Genomic DNA, 12,943 nt, shown 5'->3' with positions numbered 1-12,943 from the left:
AGAACAGGGTGACTACATAACTATATGAAAGAATGGAGAAACAAAAACATAGACACTAAAACTAGTTGTGGCTTCAGGATAGTGTACACATAATGATAAGCCATCCATCATCCAACAATCTTCAAGAAGCAGTAACATTAATTAGAAGGTCTTTTGTCACATGTGGTAGAAGAAACAATAGAAGTGTTGCTCATAAATGTTGAAATCCTTAGAAAGAAATGAAAAGGTTTTGGTCCAGCTATTCTAAATTAATAAATGTCATTTTCATAAAGTTCTAAGTATAAAGATCATTGTAGATGAATGCATCCATTGTAGACTGGAGGCATTGAGCCTTCCTAGCTTATTCCATAATAAAAAGCACTATTTGCAGAGAAGAGTTTTAATAAAGCCAATTTCTATTTGTATGTCTATATCATATCATGAAAGCTGTAGAATTGGAGGCATCATAGAGATATATCTAAAATGAAATAGAGGTATATTATTTTACAGATGGGAGAACCGTACCTCCAAAATGGTAAGCAACTTGAGCAAGTTTGCAAATAAATCAGGTAAAGATTCTTTGCTTATAAGTATAAAATAAGTCTTTGCTTTACAATATACCACTATAGTTTCATTTTAATTGATGCTTATAACATAAATCTCTTAACTCTACCAAGTTTGTAAAACTTGGGTATGCACACAATTCAGGGAATCATTCATTGCATCTGTGTGTGATTCAAGTCTGGATACCTTGTGATATCAGAATTTCATAGACTTTTCTTTTTTATTAATTTTACTTGTTTATTTTTAAGTTATATATGGCAGTAGAATGTCTTTTGACATACCATACATAAATGGAGTCTAACTTCCCATTTTGTGGTTCTACATGAAGTGGAGTTATACTGGTCAAATATTCATATATAAACATGGAAAGTTATGTTTGATTCATTCTACTGTCTTTCCCATTCCCATTTTTCCTCCCTTCCCCCCTCCCAATCCAGTGAACCTCCCACTCCATCCCCAACCCCCACTTATTGTGAGTTAGCATCTGTATCTCAGAGAGAACATTCAGCCTTTGGATTTTGGGGATTGGCTTATTTCTGTTAGCACGATAGTCTCCAGTTCTATCCGTTTACCAGCAAATGCCATAATTTCCGTCTTCTTTATGCCTGAGTAATATTCCAAGGGCACCTAGGTTGGTTCCATAGCTTAGCTGTTATGAATTGAGCTGATATAAACATTGATGTGCCTGTATCACTGTAGTATGCTGATTTTAAGTCCTTTGGATATATGCCAAGGAGTGGGATAACTGGGTCAAATGGTGGTTCCATTTTCTGAGGAAATTCCATACTGCTTTCCAGAGTGGTGGCACCAATTTGCAGTCCTACCAGCAATGTATGAGTGTACCCTTTTCCCCACATCCTCCCCTAAATATATTGTTACTTGTATTCTTAATAATTGCCATTTTGACTGGAGTGAGATGAAATCTCAGTGTAGTTTTCATCTGCATTTCTCTAATTGCTAGTGATATTGAACATTTTTTCATATATTTTTGACCATTCATATTTCTTTCTGTGAAGTACCTCTTCAGTTTCTTTGCCCATTTATTGATTGGGTTATTTGGGTTTTTTGATGTTGGATTTTTTGAGTTCTTTATATATCCTGGAGATTAGTGCTCTATCTGAGGTATATGTGGTACCTCATTCTGCAGGCTCTCTCTTCATATTCTTGATTGTTCCCTTTGCTATGAAGAAGCTTTTTAGTTTAATACAATCCCATTTATTGATTCTTAATTTTACTCTTGTGCTTTAGGAGTCTTGTTAAGGAATTCAGTTCCTAAGCCAACACGATGGAAATTTGGGCCTACTTTTTCTTTTGGTACAGGGTCTCTGGTCTAATGTTCAAGTCTTTGATTCATTTATAGTTGAGTTTTGTGCAGGTGAGAGATAGGGGTCTCATTTCATTGTTGCTACATGTGGATTTACAGTTTAAAGTTTTCCCAGCACCATATGTTGAAGAGGCTATCTTTTTGTCCAGTACAGGTTTTCGGCGCCTTTGTCTAATATGAGATGACTGTATTTGTGTGGGTTTGTCTCTGTGTCTTCTATTCTGTACCATCATTTCTTGTCTGTTTTGATGCCAATAGTCTGCCATTTTTGTTAACTACAGCTCTGTAGTATAATTTAAGATCTGGTATTGTGATGCCTCCTGCTTCACTTTTCTTACTGAGGATTGCTTTGGCTATTCTGGGCCTCTTATTTTTCCAAATGAATTTCATGACTCCTTTTTCTATTTCTCATAGACTTTTCAGTGAATCAGTATCAGAATTGATAAAGTGGTTTAATTTGACACACATCGTTATCTTGAAAAAACAATGGCATTTTCCTAGTGAATACATAATTATTTTAGTCAGCTCTTTCGCTGCTGTGACTAACTTTGTGTATTTACAGAACAACTGTAAAAGAGAAAAGGTTGATTTGAGGGTTCCCAGTTTCAGAGGTCTGAGCCCATAGAAGGCTGGCTCCATTCCTCAGGGCTTGAGGTGAGGTAGAACATCATGGCAAAAGAACATGGCAGAGGGAAGCAGCTCACATGGTGAGTAGAGGGAGAGGCTCCACTGGCCAGACAAATATATACCCCAAACCACACTCCAATTCCTACCTCCTCCAGCCCCACCCCACCTGCCTTACTTACCACTCAGTTAATTCCTCTCAGGGGATGAATTCACTGATTAGGTTAAGGCTATAACCCAAGAATTTCTCCTCCAAACCTTCTGACATTGGCTCACACATGAGCTTTTGGGGGACACCTCACATCCATACCATAACAATAGTATTTCTATTGAAGTTTCTAGTAATTCTTAAAGCAGTAAAGTCTAAATATTCTTGTATTGAACAGATTTTAATCACTTCATGTTTCTGTAATTTCTCTTAGAGTATAATAATTTTCATCAATCTTTCTGCATCTCTATGGATATAAGAAGTTTTCTTGGAAGCCACCAATCACAAGAAAGAGATGCCATACTTATATCAAGATAACATATACATAGAGAGATAATAAGAGATAATAAGAACAAACAAAAAAGGCAAAATAATAGGAACACAAAAGTCTCTGAAGAAAAAGAATATATTGCTTATTAGGCAAGTAAAGCTACTACTTTTTCTTTCTTTCCTTTTTTAAATTTGCTACTAGAAATTGAACCTGAGGGCCTTACCATACCTTTTTAATTGTTTTTTGTTGTTGTTGTTGTTGTTCTGTTTTATTTTTTGAGACAGGGTCTTGCAAAGTTGCTGAAGATTTTACCATATTGCTGAGGCTGGCTTCAAACTTTTCAATCTTCCTGCTTCAGCCCCCTGAGTCACTGGGTTTACAGGTATGCATCACCATACCCAGACAAATCTTAACATTTTAAACAACACTAAGTTACCGTTTTTTACAGACCAACTTAAAAATGTGTGTTTAATACTGGCCAGCATGTGGTGAGATTAGCACTGTCTCTATCTCAGTTGGAATATTTTATGTTTATATTACATTTTAGGAAAACTACTTAGCAGAATACATCAAGAGCCTTTAAAAGATTTGTACTTTTTCCTGTTTTTGAGAAGAGCCCTCCCAGGAAATTATCAGAGATAGGGGCAAAAAAAAATTTTTTTTGATAAATTATTATGGTATTGATTCTAATGATTAAAATTGTAAACACCATCAATGTACAAAAGAAGCATAGTTAAATGAATTATGGAATACTCACAGATTGAATTATTAAAAAGTTATTTTAAATAATATTTCTGAAAAGTTGCAATAATATGGAGAAATATTCATGCTTTAACACTGCAGAGCAGAAGACAAATGTAATGCAGAGTCCATGAAACTAAAAGTGCCTGCCCCTGTCCCTGCCCAAGTTCCATTTTGAGAAAACCACTTGAACAATTGTTGATGCCCCATGTTGCCTTTGCTTGTGGGAAGATGGTACTATCACATCATTTAACTGTAAAAATTAACTGTATCCCCTCTGCAAAATAATAATAATAATAATAATAAAATGAGGCAAATAGCTACTAAAATAGTGTTGGGAATGTTGCCTGACATTTCACTCAATAATCATGGCCCTAAGTGAGCATGAGATAAAAGTTGTGAATTTGCTGTTCCCTCGGACAATCTTGGTCTCTAAGGAGCTATCGAAGTGCAGGTATTTGCCAAAATGAATGTAATTGTAGTGAGTAAAGATAAAGTTCCATAACATTATCCTTTGCATAGAGCCTCTTTATTGTTCCGACCTTTCTCATTAGAACAGCCCTTGTAAAAGTCCTCTAAGAACTCTGTGTGGCCAGACTCAGTGGCTGGTTCTCAGGCTTCATCATATTACACTTGCTAACAGCTCTTAAAGCATTTCTCTGTACTTCCTTCTAGAAATTCCCATTTGGCGTCTAGAGACATTATTCTCTCTTTTTTCTCCTCCTATTCACTTTTCAGTCTCTTCTAATGTCTCCTTCCTCTTTCTGCGGTCTGAAGCCTGGACTATCTTAGCCTTTGAACATTATTTCTAGTTAGATGATCTTATTGAGTACAGTGGCTTTAAAAACCAACCACATCATAATAAGACTAATGACTGGCGCTCCTGCTTTGTGCCTCTAAGTATATTGGATGTACTTGTCAATCCTCACACCTGCACTATGAGCATTTTTTTTATTACCCCCAGAAAACTGGGAGGCACAGAGCAGTTAATTAGCCCAGAGTCACTGCAAGTAGGGGATGGAGCTAAGACATGAACCTGGGCATTCTGGCTCCAGAGTACCTTCTTTAAACACTAAACTATACTACACAACACTACCTTCAGCGTTCCCAAATTATATACTTCTACCTATCATTCTCCACTTAAAAATCAAAGATATATACATTGTACATCTTTGGTTTGATATTTAGAACAAATTCAAACTTAATATACCCAACCCCTCAATCTCTTTCTTCAGTACCTTCTCCCTTCAGAAAATGGCACCCCATTATTCCAGTTGTTTGAATCATCCCTTACTTCTCTTTCATTTTCCATATTCATTCCATTAGTAAATACTATTGACTGCCTTTCTAAAAAAAATGAGAATCCAACTGCTTTCTTCACTTTTGCTGTAGTTTCCATCCTAAATCACATCAAAATATCTCACTTGGACTTTCGGATTAAGTCTATAACCTAAACTCCATGAAAGTGAGATTGTACTATGTGCCAAGAAAAATGGCTCCCATCTCCCTGCCCATGATATAGACTAAAGATCACAGTGTAAGCCAACGATAAATGTGTAAAAGTGGACATAAGAAAGTTTAAACCCCATTGGTCACTAGGGATTCTCCATATTGGTGATGCACAACAACCCAATTGGATGACAATTCCGGGGAACATAAATTGCAAGGTTGTACACCATCTAGCACTGAGTTAGTTCCCTAGGTTTCCATGTGTTAACAGAAGTCTAGTCTTGTAAGCATTAGAACCCTGTGAGTAGGCTAAGAAGAAGCAAAATCACAGTACCTTTCCCGTTGCACCTTTGCCAAAAACCTTCTATTAAAAAATAGCTCCATTATAGCATTTCCTTAAAACTTTAATGAGCTCTAGGAAAATGTACAGGAAACCAGTGGAAGAGAATAAATCAAAACATAAAAAGTATTTGACTCCAGGTACTCCACTCACAGGTAATTTTATTTTCTTATTTTTTGCTTCTTGATGTATTATTGTATTATTCTACTTTTCAGAATATCTTTTTTTATAATAGAGGAAAATTTCTAAAAATTAAAACCATGTGAAGAGGAACTGTTGAAAGAACATTTTCATATTCAAAAAGGAGGGGATCAAAGTACTCATAAAAGATTTGTTGCTTTTATTTTAAAACTTTACTCTTTTTTACAAATATTTATATTCTCTAAGCAAATAAGAACATAATACATTTAAATGTTGAATTTTTAGTTTATCATTGAAATCATTCTTACTCCTTGCAGCAGGACGAGGGGAATAGTGTTGAGTCAAGGGCACTTAGTTCTAATCAATGTGCCCTCTGCTGGCTTTTTCTTCCATAGTTTAAGTTTCATTTTTGACTTGGGAAGCATATTTTCTGATTCTACCATGAAGCAAACAAATTATAAATAAATAACTATTCAGATATGTCAAATGAAGAACATTTTTATATTCAGGTCTTTATAAAATTCTAATGTGTCCAGAATAACTTGCTATTTCCTTTTAAATAAATAGATAATAATGACTACCTCAGGCATTTATATGATGCTCTATCTCTGTTTTCCTAAAATCGAAGCAATTTGACTTACCATAGCATTTCAAATTTACCCTGACTCACATATTTAACACTCAGCTATAAAATAGTCCTTTGCAAACTGCATACAAATCAACTTGCTTCAACCAGTCTTCTCACTGTGTTGCTGCAAATTGTTTCCTTGACTTCCAACCTATCTGTCCTTACAGTCCTGTTTTCCAGTATCACTACTTCTTAACCAGTGTCAGCCTCAGCACGGCCTCTCTGGGGATGTTACTATTGCCTATGTAGAAGACAAGACAAGAGCAAAGGAGGGAGGAAATGCTTTCAATAGGCAAAAGATAAGGAAAAGGGGAAGAAGAGAAAATAAAAATGAGTGGACTGAGAGAAAATGCCCCCATGTCACAAAGTCATGAAGTTTTCTTCCTGTGCGTGGTAAGTGACTTTGAAGGTGGTTTCCCAAGAGAAGTCCAAACATTGGAATTATGGAACATCACTGCACCCATTCATTAGAGAAGACTCTTTTGAACACCATATTCTTTTGGTAGTATATTTTGGGGGTGGTAGGGGGAGTGAGAAGGACACTGTCAGTGTCACGATGTTATTCTGTTTTTAATTAATTATTTATATTCTACTTTCTTCCAGAAGCAATTTAAGATAATTTCCAGAGATGTTGTAGAATAATAAGCAGTATTTAAAAATAAACCTAGGGGCTAGAGTTGTAGCTCTGTGGCAGAGCAAATGATCAGCATGCATAGGTCTTTGGTTTCAATCCCAGCACCCCCTAATATTTATACAGATAGGTAGATAGATACAGATACATAAAAGACAGGCAGATAAATAGAAATAGATATAGATATATATCCTGGTGGTGAACTGCTCAGAAATTGCCCTCCTCCCATTCTCAATCCCACTGAGAACCCTGTGTTCCATCCTGACTCCCCAACTTCCCAAATCCTCAAGGTCTCCAGATGCCAGGTATTTATCTTCCCAGGGTTGCTCCAGATAATAAACACCTAAGATCTGTCTGTTTGGAAACAAGAAGTCTTCCCATCAATAGGGGCATTTTCTTGTTCATTCCATTAAAAAAAGGAGAGCATTGATTGTTGTTCACCTCCTACTCCTATCCCAGAGCAGTCTGGAGTTGCTTAGCCCAAAGTGCCTCTGCACAGAGTGGGAGCGGATTTGCTGTTTCATTGGTAGTGAGTTCTAGCCAAAAGCAGCTACTCTTTAGGTATTGCCCACAACCCTTACAGTTTCATGTTAAAGAAAAAATTTAAGAAGTCTCTGTAAATGTATAGGAATGATAATGAGAAAAATAAGATGGAGCCAGGATTGATGATATAAATTAAGTGCTTGCCATGAAGTTAATACACTCTTGCAACCTAGAAGTCCCAATTACTTCAGCTCTCATGTATTACTGTTCCCTTTACTATCCAAATCAGGAGGGCAAGTACCTGTTCTATGTGGCTGTAGGAAATACAATATTCTCCAAATTCTTTTCACTAAGTGTTTCCAGGGCTGTCCAGAAAGTCTTCATTTTCCACAACTGATAGTCACTTACCTCCTAGCTTGCCATTTTACTTTGGGAAGGTCACTTCTGCTCATCTCAGAACAAGCTTCATTCTGACACTGCTACTCTGCCCATTCTCCTTCACCCCAGGCACTGGGTGATTCCACACTGGAGGTCAGTTTCTAGAATACATAAGACTTTACTAAAAGTAAGGGAACAATTACAAAGAAATTTCCATGCATAAAAGGAAAAAAATTGAATATTAAAATATCATTGTCTATAGAATTTGTAGGCCAAATCCAATGGTTTCTTCCCTACCAGCTCTGTCTCCTTTCCAGATTCAGTGGAGTTGAAGGCTCTAGCTTATCTCCCACATCAGGGCTCTAATGGCCCTGTTGAAAATCCCAAACCCCAACTATTTCAGTCAGTTTTGCATCACTGTGACCAAAATACTGGACAAGAACAACACAAAGGAGAAAAAGTTGATTTTAGTTCACGGTTTCAGAGGTTCAGTGCATGGTTGGCCCACTCTACAGCTCTGACCTGAGATGAGGCAGAACAACATGGCAGAAGGACGTAGTGGAGCAAAACAGCTCAGGATGTGGTAACCAGGAAGCAGAAAGCACTCCACCCACCAAGGACAAGATATAAATCCAATGGCACATTCCCAGTGACCCACCTTCCCCAGCCACATCCTACCAGCCTCCAGTTACCACCCCTTTAATGCAATAGCTTTTGGGAGACACCTCACCTAAACCCTAACACCAACCTTCAGTGGGGCCTAATAAAGAAGGAAAAATAATTTTTCCTCACCCTCAGTCTCATGCCCTTCTTCCAGACAATAGCATAATTATCTGTATAGATCTAAGCCCCTGAAGAAAAGCAAAATTTCATATTAGTATCCAGAGAAATTTAGCTCCCAAATTGTCCAAAGTTCTCCATTCTGAAATAAGAGTTTTCTTCTTTACCTTTGCAAAAGATAAATGAAAATATTCCTCCAATTGTAAAAATAATCCTCTGTGGAAATGAATCAGAAAACAGCTGGCAGCTTTAAAATAGCAGCTTGAACTGACTTAGATCAAGATTTCAAAAATATTGACTCAATATTTTTGGTGGGCCACAAATGCCGTTCTGAATCTTTTAACAACCATCATGGAAGGAAACATGATTCACTCTGTGTTTCAAGGTGTCTGTTTTAGTCAGCTTTCTTTGCTGCTGTGACTAAAGGACCCGACCAAAACAACTGTAGAGGAGGAAAAGTTTATTTGGAGGCTTACAGTGTCAGAGGTCTCAATCCATAGATAGTAAGCCCCATTCCTCAGAGTTCAAGGTGAGGTAGGATATCATGGCAGAATAGAGATCAGGAAGAGGAAATAGAGAGACTCCATGCTCTAGATACAAAATATATACCACATAGTCACACCCACAATGAACCACTTCCTCTGGCCACACCCCCATCTGCCTCCAGTTACCTCTCAGTTAATCACATCAGGGATTAATTTACTGACTAGGTAAGGCTCTAACCCAATCATTTCTCCTCCAAATCTTCTGGCAGTGTCTCATGTGAGCTTTTAGGGATACCTCACAGCCAAACCATAACAGTGTCCATACAATAAAAGTAAAATTTCCCCATGGTTTTACAAGTGTGTGCATTGAGGATGGGGGAGACTTGTGTAATATAATGAAAACATCTTTCATAATATCCTGAAAGTTAATACAGCACAAAACTTTATAAGTATTTTTACAGTGGTTCTCGCTATAAATCATTATTACATAGAAGTGTTGCTATGGAAAGTCAATTTAAAGTGGAGTATAGTTTGACTTAACCCAGAAGTAGATTTTAAAGAATTCATTCAGAGATCCTTGACACAGCCCCTTATGGATGGCTTCCAGGAATTTTGTGAATTGACACACAACTCCAGTCAATTCTCATGTCAATTTCATTCCTATTTCACAATGTTTTTGTTAAAAAATACATTCTAATGTCAATTCATAAATTGAGATGTTGCTTCATTCTAAGTAAATGTGGAATGGCATGGATGCCACTGTACATGCATAAGATCTTAACCTGGATAATGATGTGTCATGATTTTCTATTGAACCTGTCCTGACAATTACTCTTATGGACATCTTTATATCTCTATATAATGTATATAGTATACATTATATACTGTATATATATATATATATATATATATATATGTTGGAATAATATATAAGTTGGAAAATATTGAAGAAAAGAAAGCTTAATAACACTAGTGTGTACTTTGATTTGACTTTCATAACCAAATTTATTGAAGCTAACAGTGTGGAAGAAAGATCATACATATACACTCAACATATATTAGGTAGGCAGTAAGAATTTTAAAAGAAGACAAAAAGACCTGGCGTTCTATCAAATCTTAAAATTTTCTGAAACATTAAACCTTGCTTTAAAACTTTGGATGAAGTTGCTTATCACATTACCAAATACAGCTGGAGAAGCCTTGGTTAATCCATGTACCCTGGAAACGGCTGTGTTAGTGTATGACTTGAAACAAAGATAGAAATCTGAAGCAGTGTCTCATTCCAGTGACATAACATTATCTCCTCAATTCTTTGCATATTTTTCAATGTAGTCATGGAAGAATTGGCAGCGACTCATCATTCCTCTCAACATGCAACTGGATGAAACCGACCTAGTCGCAACTGACTAAGCTGCTGAGTGCAGGCCTATACATCAAAGACGAATCCCCCTTTCCTGAGCCCTGCTTTGAAACTTCAAAGGCCCCCATTGCCTTCAAAATGGTGACAAGTTTCTTTGCCAAGAAAAGTTCCCCATGAGGATAATCTTGATATTCTGTGCACAGATGGAGCCCTTGCAGGACTTGGTAACACATCTGGTTTGATGCTTTGATGAACAGAGAGGCTCCGTCTGTCATCATGACTCATTGCCGTTCTCATTGGTATGCATTTCGGCTAGAGACTCTGCCAACCAACTTGAAAGTTTTGTCATCATCTACTTAGAAGTAAGTCCTCAATTTCATCAGAGCCAGAGCTTAACTCACCTCATTTTCAAGTGATTTGGTGCAGAAATGAGATCAAAATAGAAATGATTTTGCTAAGAAGAAGTTCACTGGTTTTCTTAAGGACAAGTCTTGAAAGGGCTGATTGAAGCCTCAGAAGGAAATTGGGTTTCTTGAGAGAGAAAAAGAAAGCTTGTTCAGTGTAATCTGACAAGAAGGTATATTCATTCATGGTTTGGTTTTCTCAGTAATACTTTTGCCCATAGGCCAGAGTAAAATCCTTCCACTAAGTCTTTCCTGTCGCCATTATGGATGTTGATTGAATGTGCACAAAAATCTATTTTGGCTGATTTAAATGTTTTGTTTTTCTGGAAGATGAAGTTAACGTAAAAAACTAAATTAACTAAATTAACATCCTAAAGCTAGCAAAAGTGCTTTTATAAATAAAGGAGAGAGGACAAAGCCTTTAAGACTTCATTAGGTCAGAAACCTGAAGACAAACATGAAGGAAAAACACATTATTTGCTCAAACTTTGGAAATATGGATCCCCAAATTCTCCTTCCATTGATAGACAGCACCTGTCCTGCAGAGACAGACCAAAAGTTGACCTCAATGATTAGGACAAAGGAAATGATGCCATAGAAACTCAATTCAAAGGATCTTGCGGGAATATAAGTGTCTGGAATAAGTCTGCCCTTGTCTGGCAAAGGGCACTATTGATATCACATACATTTTTTAAATTTTTAGCTATTAAAATGAAAATTTGAAATATATTTGGGTCAAAGTCAAACATATTGCCATATTCAAGATCACTTCAGTTTCCAGCTCCTTGTTCAGGCCAACAACCTCCTTTGTCCTGAAGTAAACCCTCAGAACTAAATTCTACTTCTAATTTTGTTTGAATTTTTGGATTTCATTCATCAGATATTCAAGGGACACTGAATTATAAATAAGAGAACAAAAGTTAATGAAATGGAAAATAGAAACGCAATTTAAAAACAAAACTAAATTTTTTTTAGACTCAATGGCATGAACAAACCCTGAGCTAGACTGACCAAGATAAGAAAAAGAACACAAATCATCAAAATGAATAAAAAAGGAGACAGCACTAGTAATCTTCCAGAGATAAGAAGGATCACACAGGATTATTATGACAATTATATGGCAACAAAAGGAATAATTTCAGATGGACAAATTCCCAAAGAATACAAGTTACTGAAATTGATTAAAAAAGAAATAGAAATTCTGAGTAGATGTCCAGAAAGTGAGAAACTTGAATTCATAATTTAGAATCTTCCTACAAAATAAAGCCCAGACTCAGATTATTTCACTGGTAAGTTTGATCAAATATTTAAATACTTCAATCATTTAAAAAGTTTTTTAAGAACATAGAAGAGAGAATATTTTCAATTTATTCTTTGAGGCCAGTATTACCTTGACACCAAGGGCAGACAAACACATCTCAAGAATAGAAAACCACAGACTAATATAGCTCACAAATAATTTAGCAGCAAACCAAATTCTGTCATATATTAAGAGAATTAAACATCATAAAACATCAAGCTGGGTTAATCTAGGAATGCAACATTGGCTTAATGACCAAAGATCAATTAATCTAGTATATCACATTAAAAGAATAAAGAGGAAAATCAAATGATTGTCACAAATTATACAGAGTAAACATTTGACAAAATCATTCACTCATTCATGTTAAAAACTTTTATGAAAAGAGAAATCAAAGGAAACTTTTTCTACTTGATAAAGGCCATCACAAAAACCTACAGCCAACATCATAGTTTGCATTAAAAGACTGAATTATTTGTGTCTATAATCAGTAACAGGGCATTATTATTATTATTATTACTTCTATTGATGATTATACTAGAAGTTCTAGCCAGTGTAAAGAGAAAATAATATGATAAAGGCATACAGATTGGAAAGGTAAAAGCACCACTGACTTTATTCAAAGTTGACATGATTTCATATGCAGAAAATCCTAACCAAACATACAACACGCACATATGCACACACACATGCACACACAAACACACAAATGTGCACAGACACAAACATTCTAGAACTAAGAAGTGAGTTGAGCAAGGTTTCAGGATACTGGCTCAATGTACAAAAATTGATTGTATTTGTATACATTAGCAACAATCTTAAAATTAAATTAACTGATTTCATTTATAGTAGC

Source organism: Ictidomys tridecemlineatus, chromosome 4, assembly GCF_052094955.1.
Source record: "Ictidomys tridecemlineatus isolate mIctTri1 chromosome 4, mIctTri1.hap1, whole genome shotgun sequence".
NCBI lineage: Eukaryota > Metazoa > Chordata > Mammalia > Rodentia > Sciuridae > Ictidomys > Ictidomys tridecemlineatus.
The sequence above is the reverse complement of the archived record's forward strand: the minus strand, read 5'-3'. Positions refer to the sequence as shown.